Genomic DNA, 9,229 nt, shown 5'->3' with positions numbered 1-9,229 from the left:
AATATTTTTGCATTATCTTCTACACTAGAAAATTATTTCTGAATTTCCGTAACGATATTTTAATGTGTCTTCCTAAAACAGGTAAGATTTACAAGGCCTTTTGGCTATACCCAGTGTATAAGTTTCTGCAAGACTGCTGTATGCAAAAAGAACAATTAAGTAGATTGCAAATGGAGGCTTCAAAGTCAACAGAAAAATAAACACGAACTGCCCTGTGTACATCTCCTCTCATGGATTCCAATTTAAATAGACTACCCACAAGAAAATATGACTCGATTAACTCATTAAAGCCCCATAGCACAACAGTATTATATCCAAGTTGCAATGGAATGCAGGTCATGAAACAGCTGCACATTAAAGATAGCAGAAGAGGCTAAGGTCTAGAAGACAGCTATGTAATAGAAGCAGACAGGTTATGTGCAGAAGAATATGGAGGCAAGGACTAGAAAGAAAAGAAAAAGCTTTTGCCGTCAACTGGCTTGACATAGGAGGGTAAAAAGAAATGAGGGTGATAGAACTATAAAAGGTCAACAAGATAAGAAGGCAGTAAAACCACAGCAGCAAATCCCCCATTAACAGCAATAACACAAATGGGAGATGGCCTTGAAAATCACCATACATACAGCAGTTGTTCAAGGCTGAAATTTGTATTAGCAACTTCTGGACCCAGCATATCAAAGACTTTCAGGAAGGACACAAAAAAGACAGACTGACACCTCAGTTTACATGAAGTGTGCAGTGCCAAGTAGAGGTTGCAAGAAGAAAGGCTTTGGAGTAGGGACCACAAAGCCAGCTGAACTTCTGTCATCCTTGCAAATAATTTTTAGCCTAAAGTACCTGTTTGGCTTTATGAAAAGTGAATTTTGCCGGAGTATTATACTAGAGTTACTCTGCTTCTCTAGAACTGTTAGGGTTTCAGCAAAGTCTGAAGGTGTGAGCTGGTATACATAGGCCTCCCGCTGGAGGAAGAACAAACCTATTCACATTGCCTTTGCAATAAGGGAATATACCTGCCAGTAAGCTGCAGACAAAGAAAAGAAAGAAGGGGAAGGGTGTTGTGAGAAAATTTGTAAAAGATATCTTTCTAGTTAATGACCGTAATGCTGAGAAAGGAAAAGAAGGTTCTAAGTAAAAAGAAATGGGAGAAGGCAGCCACAAAGCATGAACAACAACTGCAGTATAATGCTTTTCTCTTTCCTTTCAGGCACTCCTGCATTTGTCAGCACTTAGGTATGAATTTCCTTGTACCTGAGACCATGTAGATCATTAACCCGGTATAAGCAAAATGTTGGATCTGTAAAAGCAATAGCTGAGTTTGTAGCTTGAGGTCTTTTAGTTGTATTTTGTTTCAGAAAACTCATTGCTGAGTCTGTCTTTTGCCACATGTAGAAATAACAAGCAGAAAAATTTGTGGGGAAAGGGAGGGGAAAGTGCCATGAACTTGGTCAGTAGCCATCTCTGCTTCTACCGGGAAGATCAGCCTTAAGGCAAACCACCTACCAGGTTCCTTACATCCACTTACATTACACACACATGCAGTACATTTGTTGAACAGTGCATTTCAAAACAGTTTCATGGGTTTAGGTCCAGAATAAACTTCAGGCTAGCTTATGTTCTGGTACAATCTTTTTTCCTCCACAGTTCCTTGAAGCAGGGTTTCAAAGACTATTGCGACTCCTCTCTGAAACAGGAATAGACCACATGGCACACTTATTCCAAAAATGCCATCATCAGTAACAGCCTTAGTCCAATAAAGGAATGTCTTGCAGAAAACATAATGACGATGGTATGTTATTATAATACTGTCACATTAGAAATCATGCAGCTGACAAAAAATAAAGAAAACTAAAACGTAGCACACTTAAAAGCATTACTATTTCAAGGAATGCGCAAGCAGTGTGTGATGCTGTGCTGGAAAAGCAAGTCGAAGTATTAAAAGGAAATACCTCTCCTTCATGTCCCAAAAATGTCATGCAGAAATATTCTGCCTTTTCAGCTACACATTGTTATACGTTTACTCATATTGTTATTAAATAGATATATTTTTTGAATTAAATACACACCTCTGATTCTAAGCAGCACTGTAAATTTAATCTAAACATTTATTTTCCCTTCAAGTAGCATTATAAGAGTATTAAGGGGTAAAAGCAGAAGTAAAATGGAATTCTTCTTTTGATGTGCCTGGCAGAAGAGATGAGAGCTTACCTGCAAACAAAACACACAGTAACAAAAGTAACAGAAGGAATGAAAAAAACAGAAACCAAAAAACATTCAAACCTCATTTGAAAATGTTACCTATATGCAAACCTTTTCCAAATATATAAGCAGATTTAGGGAGTCTGCCTATGCTGAAAGAGTCAGCTGCAGGGGTTGTTTTCAGACTGCCCCATGCCTGTGAAGCACAGCCTGTCCTATCTTTTTATTAAATTCTTTCTAACTCTTTCCTGGGTGAGGGTATCTATTCTGTGTGCATGTGTGAGCTAGACAGCCTGTGCAGGCTTCAGTAAAGAAGATTTCAGTCCAGTCTTTAGTAAAATATAAAGGGAAACCAAACAATTCAGCTCTTGACCAATTTATGAAATATCAAGAAATATAGACCAGATGATCTCTCTGTGTTCTTATTCAGTGCACTTTCCGTCCTCCCTCTTCAATTATCACTGGCATTTTAGCTATCCAGATGCTGCAGCATTTAATCAATGATTCAGTATATAGCCCATGAGATGTGCCACAACACTTCAACAAGCAAGTTGTATCTCTCCGTGGGGACAGAGGATCTGAGTTTGTGTCAGTCTCTTCTTGTCAGTTATAATTAACCATATACACATTTACATACATAAATATTTATACACAAAGAGAAAGCTTCCTAGTGCTTTATCAGATCTTGCTTCATTACAGTGGATTCTGATGGCAGCAAAACACAAGTTTTGTTAAAAACTCAGAATTTTTAATCTCATAAATACAGAAATCATGGCCCAGATTTTCAGATGTTAAGTACCTGCAGCTTCTGGGGACACCTCGAAATTGTAGATGCACAGTATCCGTTTTATTTTAAATAGCTGGTCACAGCCTTCATGCAGACACAGAAAAATGAATGACAGATTGTACAGAACTTTAATAAGACTTTTGAGTTTTTTCAGGCTTTAAAAAAAAAGGGGGGGGATGAACCTGTCAGGTAATGAGAGTGGCAAGGAAGAAAATGTGTCATGGGTTTTCAGAGGAGCCGAGAGTTACTGCCTGTGTTGTGCTGGGGTGGGACTAACTCAAAATAAACTGTCTAAACAGTGTTTGTCACACCAAGTCACTGGCTAAGCCAGATGAAGAATTCAGATATTCTAAAAACCTTTTTTTCCCTGCTAACCACTTAGATGGTGTATGAACTTGGAAAAAGGAAGTGTAGAGTATATACTGGGCTTTATTTAGGTAAGGAAAGGCATTTTTTTTTTAGAAAGTAACAAAGTAACTTCCATCTGATAAGTTTTGGGGGCTTTTGCTCAATGACTTGTTAACATCTACCTAGTTACTGGAAAAATAGTGACAAAGTAAAAAAGAGCACCAAGATTACCAAAATGATAACATTATCCACTTTTTATGGCAGTTTCAGTGGAAGCATTTAAGGACTGAACAGACTAATTTCTGACTTATACTCACCTTGTACTCAACTCAGGCCATGACTACACAGGCTTTATAACCTGGCAAAAGTCCACTCGCTAAAAAGGAACAATTCTTCTTGTCAGTTCTTCTCATCACCTAGATGCAGCATTCATGCAGCTTCATGCTTAGCCAAATCATAAAATGGACCTAGACAAAAACTAGCAACTTGTGACAGCAGCTAGCCTTCCTCCCCCTTCTACCAGACCACTTACACCAGGACAATCTCTTTGCTTAAATATTTCTGTTCCCTACTAGAAAGACATTGAGGTGCTGGAGCGTGTCCAAAGAAGGACAACGAAGTTGGTGAAGGGTCTAGAGCACAAGTCTTATGAGGACTGGCTGGGGGAGCTGGGGTTGTTTAGCCTGGAGAAAAAGGAGTCTGAGGGGAGACCTCATTGCTCTCTACAACTACCTGAAAGGAGGCTGTAGCGAGGTGGGGCTCGGTCTCTTTTCCCAAGTATCAATTGATAGGACGAGAGGAAACGGCCTCAAGTTGCACCAAGGGAAGTTTAGATTGGATATTAGGAAAAATTTCTTCACCAAAAGGGTTGTCAGGCACTGGAACAGGCTGCCCAAGGAAGCGGTTGAGCCCCTGTCCCTGAAGGTATTTAAAAGAGGTGTAGATATGGCACTTAGGGACATGATTTAGTGGTGGACTTGGCAGTGTTATGTTAACAGTTGGACTTGATGATCTTAAAGGTCTTTTCCAACCTAAATGATTCTATGATTCTATTTGCCTGCACATGCAATTCTTTTGCTCAGCTGTAGCTCTTCTTGACAGTGATGAGAACCATCTTTGACATTGGCATAGCTGACATATTCCTGCCTGAGTGAGCAAGATCTGGAGAGAGGAATCAGTCCAGGTGCCTGGCTCCAGGTACGACTGTCTAGGTCATTTGCATTTGTTTTCCAAAGCCTAAATCCGCAAACTGAAATGGAGGTTATTAAGAACTTGAAAGTGCGCTGTTGCTGTGAACAGCCCCTCACTTGGAGAAGACCTGGAGCACACATCAGGATTTCTTGGAGAGTGGCTAAGCAGGTGGAAAGCTGCCAAACTGAAGCTCTCATTTAATTTTCTAGCTTGTTTTAATGTTTGGCTTTCAAAGATGTGAAATGGTTCCCAAAATTAGCCTTCTAATTACTAAATTGTGTGGTCTAAAGCCCATCTGTTTTTTCCAGCTATCTCACATGATCTAATAGAAGATATCCTCTCTCTTCACAAGTTAGACCATGATGACTGCCACAACACTATAACTAAAAAAAACCTTTTTTTTGTTGTCATCCAAATGCCATGTCGCTGATAATGAGCTAGGATTGCTCGTCTCACCCTGTCTCCCTCATGGTAGTGAATCCTGGTGAAGTGCTATGCACAGGGAGCTTTGAGAGAGCCATATCCTCCAGGGCATGTCCCTACAGGTGACACAACAGGTGACTCAGGTAATAAAATACTTACTATAAGGGAGAGTGGGGTCCCTTTTCCTGGCAGTAGCTGGGGAGAAAGCAATTGAGCAAAGTGTCTTGTAACAATTACAGCATCTGTATTGCTAACACATAATGTGTGATCTTTGCGGAAAACTGGTAGGAGATCATTAATTTAACAGAATATATGTTTAAAATGTCTTATATGATATTAAGCAGTTAGAAACAGATCTCTAAGAAGGGATTAGATATATAAATTATAGGAACTGTCTGATAAGGGATAATATAAAATTAGAAGGGAAAGAAAATGTAATCACCCTTAAGGTCACAGCTAACGACAAAACAAGAACTGTTTGTCCCTACTGTGTCCACAATGTCCAGCCACCAAATGCCAGGGACGGGAGTCTGATGGGGAGCAGAAAAAAAGATTTGACTGGAAGAAAATTATAGGAAGATGTACAAGAAATAACTTAAGGAAATGAAAGATGATGATAACATTAAACTGATTTGGTTTGAAATGCAAAATATTTCTGACAGTTCAGAGGTATCAATACTTTCTGACATAACTCTTCCATATGAATGTTTATCCATATGTACTGTATGACCAGAACATAAAGAAAAAAATATTTCCAAATGGTTTTCCTAGTGATCTCTTGACTGTTCTGAAGCCCACTCTGTCATACCACCACTTTTTGGGCTTCTTTAGGATTGTAGGTGCTATGGAAAGGGAGGGTATTGGTAGTAGCACTAGCAGCAGAGTCTTTAAAGGACTGAATGGATTAGGGACTTAGAGCCACTACCAGGCACTTGTATCATCTTTTAGAAACTCTTTTGAATTACCTGACCTTCTCCCAAGTTACTTTCAATACTGGGTATTTTCTTCATTTTGGGAAGGGGTGCTTAACATGAGACCACAGCCAGTGCATTCTGAGATTTTTGTAGAAGAGGCCTCGATCTGCAATTTTTGGTATGTAGGTAGTTACCCACAGGCATGTGATACATGCCAATCTCTGAAGCATAAGCGTAGTCAAGCTTCTGCAGAAAAGTAGTCTACATGTTCCATTAAAATCTTGCGCTGCTATTTGCAAGCAAAGTGGGCTGGCAATTTCAGGAAAACTTAGCCAAAACCACACAGCTTTGCATGAAACAGTCATTAGGCTCTTTTAAAATTCCTGTTCTAGAGCTTTCAAGTAATTTCGCACAGTGACATATAATTGGTTCCAGTTCAGTGGACTGATTGCATTGGATTCAACTGCTAATTGCAGTTAGTGTTGCAGAATCAAGATGCAGTTCACCTCTTTGTGAAGTACAACAGCCACCTCTCACGTGAAATAAAAAGAGCAAGCATTTTTTAATCTGGAAAGCAAAAGTTATTTTTAGGAGATAAAAACGTAATAAAGAAGAATTCAAAGATCGATCCAAAGAGAAATCGTGGCATCTATGACAGATGGAGTTAGTTGCCTAAGCTGAAAGCCACGACCTGCGGCTGTACCAGCTCTCTGACTGTGTCCTTTTTAACCTGAGCACTCCTTAGGTGGCTGTAGTTCTGCTTTGCAGCATGCCCAGAACTGCTCCAGCTCAAATAACTAGTTATCTAGTTCTCATCTAAGCCTGTTGCAGTCCAGAAACCAGGCAGAGCATCTCTTATGTCCCTAAGAAGTCTATAGTATGCCTATAGCACACTTCACGTGCATTCAGAGGACTGGCCTACTCAGTATCTTCAGTCAAAGTAGTAATGACATGCCCAATTTTTATGTATTTAGTCTAGTGACTAAAACACTCCCCCAAGAAGCAGGAGTTTTATACCTTTCAACCTGTAGGTATTCAAACCACCAGCTCCTACCTTCCAGGACAACTCCCTAACAATCCTGGCTATCCCTCCACTTGTGCTGAAAAGAGGAACGTAAAAAGGAGTGAATGAGCACTTAGCCTAATGGTAGGGCAAAGGGAAGGGGAAACAATTCTGGTCTCTGTTCACTACCTACTGCATTTTAGAAGTGAATGGGGATCTCTGCTTTGTTAATGTAAAGAACGCTCGTAGGCACTTGAGTCAGGCATGTATACTCAAAAAGGGACTAGGAGAGCAGATTTACTCACGTGCGTGTAGGAGTGCTCCAGCTCCACTGATGCAAGTGATGCCAGCACAGTCACAGGGGAAGTGAAAGACAGGAGCTAAGGCTGGGCATAGAGTGTCTTTTCCCCTTCCTAAAAATCCAAACCCATCTTGGCTACCTGCAGGCAGCTCCCCACTCCAGCTGCTGCATCTTTGGTCGCTCATCTAATTTCCATACAGAGAATTGAGACATCTATATCTGACTTGTAATTCTTGAGTTATGGCACCTTAGAAACACGCTTAACTTCCAGCCACTCATCGCTATTCAGATCTGTTTTTAGCCAGGACACCACCTCACTTTTTAGGCTGGTGTGAATCTTTAAGGACCACGGCAGTCAAATCACTTGACAATTTAGAAGCGTTGTTCTTATGACAGCTTGCCTGAATTCCTAGTAAATCAACTCACAAGCTAATTCTGCTTTTATCACAAAAATTGTTACTCCTTAACTTCTTTTAAAGTTTTTGAGCCCTTTTTTAAAAGCGATGTCAGACAGTGCCTGAATGCGCACTTGCTGCACTAGAGGGAGTAGGAACCTCATCTCTGCAATGGGCAACTTTGCCTGATGCGAGCTTCTATAGAAAACATGCTGTTTCGGGGCCGTCTGAGCAATTAGGTTCCTGGCTATTGAATACTGAACTGTGAAACAGAGACATCATTAAAGATCAAAGCTGATGCTCTGTGTGGGAACAAGGCTCTCTAAATAGTCTCCACTTTGAACACTGCTAGCTGTTTCAGAATATTTCTCTCATCAAAAATCACCCATATTTATAATTACCTGTTTCTGATCCAGGATCCAGGTGTGTGCTGTATATGTGCCTTGCTAAGGTAGGGACTTCCTCATCTTATCATTATTTTGATTTTATGCCTTAGAAGAAAACACCCTCTGACTTTGCTTCTTTGTATAGCAAACAGTCCTCCACACCAGAGACTTGTTACAAATTCCTCTTCTAAAGATGAAAAAAAGCACTAAATGGATAGCATAATCTGTTTCTGTCTGTAAATTACAAGCAAAATGACCTATGCTACATCAGTTAAAGAGGCTTTTCTTAGCTGACAGGCATGGTTTAATCACTACTGAAAAGCATCCATATGCTTCCATCTAAAATGCTCTAACAAGGGTTTTTCTTAAGAAAGAAAAATCCATCAAAATTCCTGAAGGAATCAGTGAAGGATGAATTCTTGTGTATGTCTTTTTCCTTTACTGTGTCAAATGGATGCCTGCATCTGTAAAATTGTAAGTGTGAAAAAGAGGCAGAGCGTAACAAAGAGAAGGGATAATTTATAAAACTGCTTCTCATATATTTGCTGCAGTAACTGTAGAAGCAGATCCCCTATGCCATCAATAGGAAATAATGTACTTCCACTCACAGAAGCAATATATATTATTTACAACTCGCAAGGCCAAAGTCAAAATTACTGTTCTGGTAAGATTCCCGTGCCTTCAGCCATTGTAGTCTCTTTTACAATTTCAGATCTTTTCTAGATTTTAATCCTCTTCCTTTGTCTGCTTCCCTTTCACATTACTCTCTGTCCAGAGGTAACAGCAGAATTCTCCACTTTCACCTCTTCGCCACCCCTCCACCTCTCCCTTCACTCCAGTTTTCAGCTGTGATGTAGCTGTCTTTTCCTCTTGCTCATTTGTTTCATTGTCTGACTATACTATCTCCATAGTATCCTCATTACTTCCTTTCTTCTCACTCATTCTTAATCCTCTCCTCCTCCTCTGGTTCTTTCCTTTCTGCCTTCAACGAAATCACAGGTTCCGTTATCACAGAGCAATCATCCCGTAACTCCCCTTATCTTTCCACAGCTCCCTATCTCCTCCTTTGGGATACACAAGGCAGATAGTCTGTTTCCTCACGTCTAGTTCTCCATGATCCATAACCTTCTGGAAACAAATGAAAAATGTCATTAGTCTAATTAGCTTGGAGAGTCAAAACTTTGACATTTTAACCAATGGGTATAATTCTCCAGGAAAACCTGAAAGAGAATAAGTCTGCTGAAAAAGAACTAGAATACCTAGAAAAGGAAACCTCTCATAAAAA

This window comes from Nipponia nippon, unplaced genomic scaffold (genome assembly GCF_047370975.1).
Source record: "Nipponia nippon isolate SJK-2023a ecotype South Korea unplaced genomic scaffold, ASM4737097v1 scaffold_10, whole genome shotgun sequence".
In the NCBI taxonomy this organism is placed as follows: domain Eukaryota; kingdom Metazoa; phylum Chordata; class Aves; order Pelecaniformes; family Threskiornithidae; genus Nipponia; species Nipponia nippon.
The sequence above is the reverse complement of the archived record's forward strand: the minus strand, read 5'-3'. Positions refer to the sequence as shown.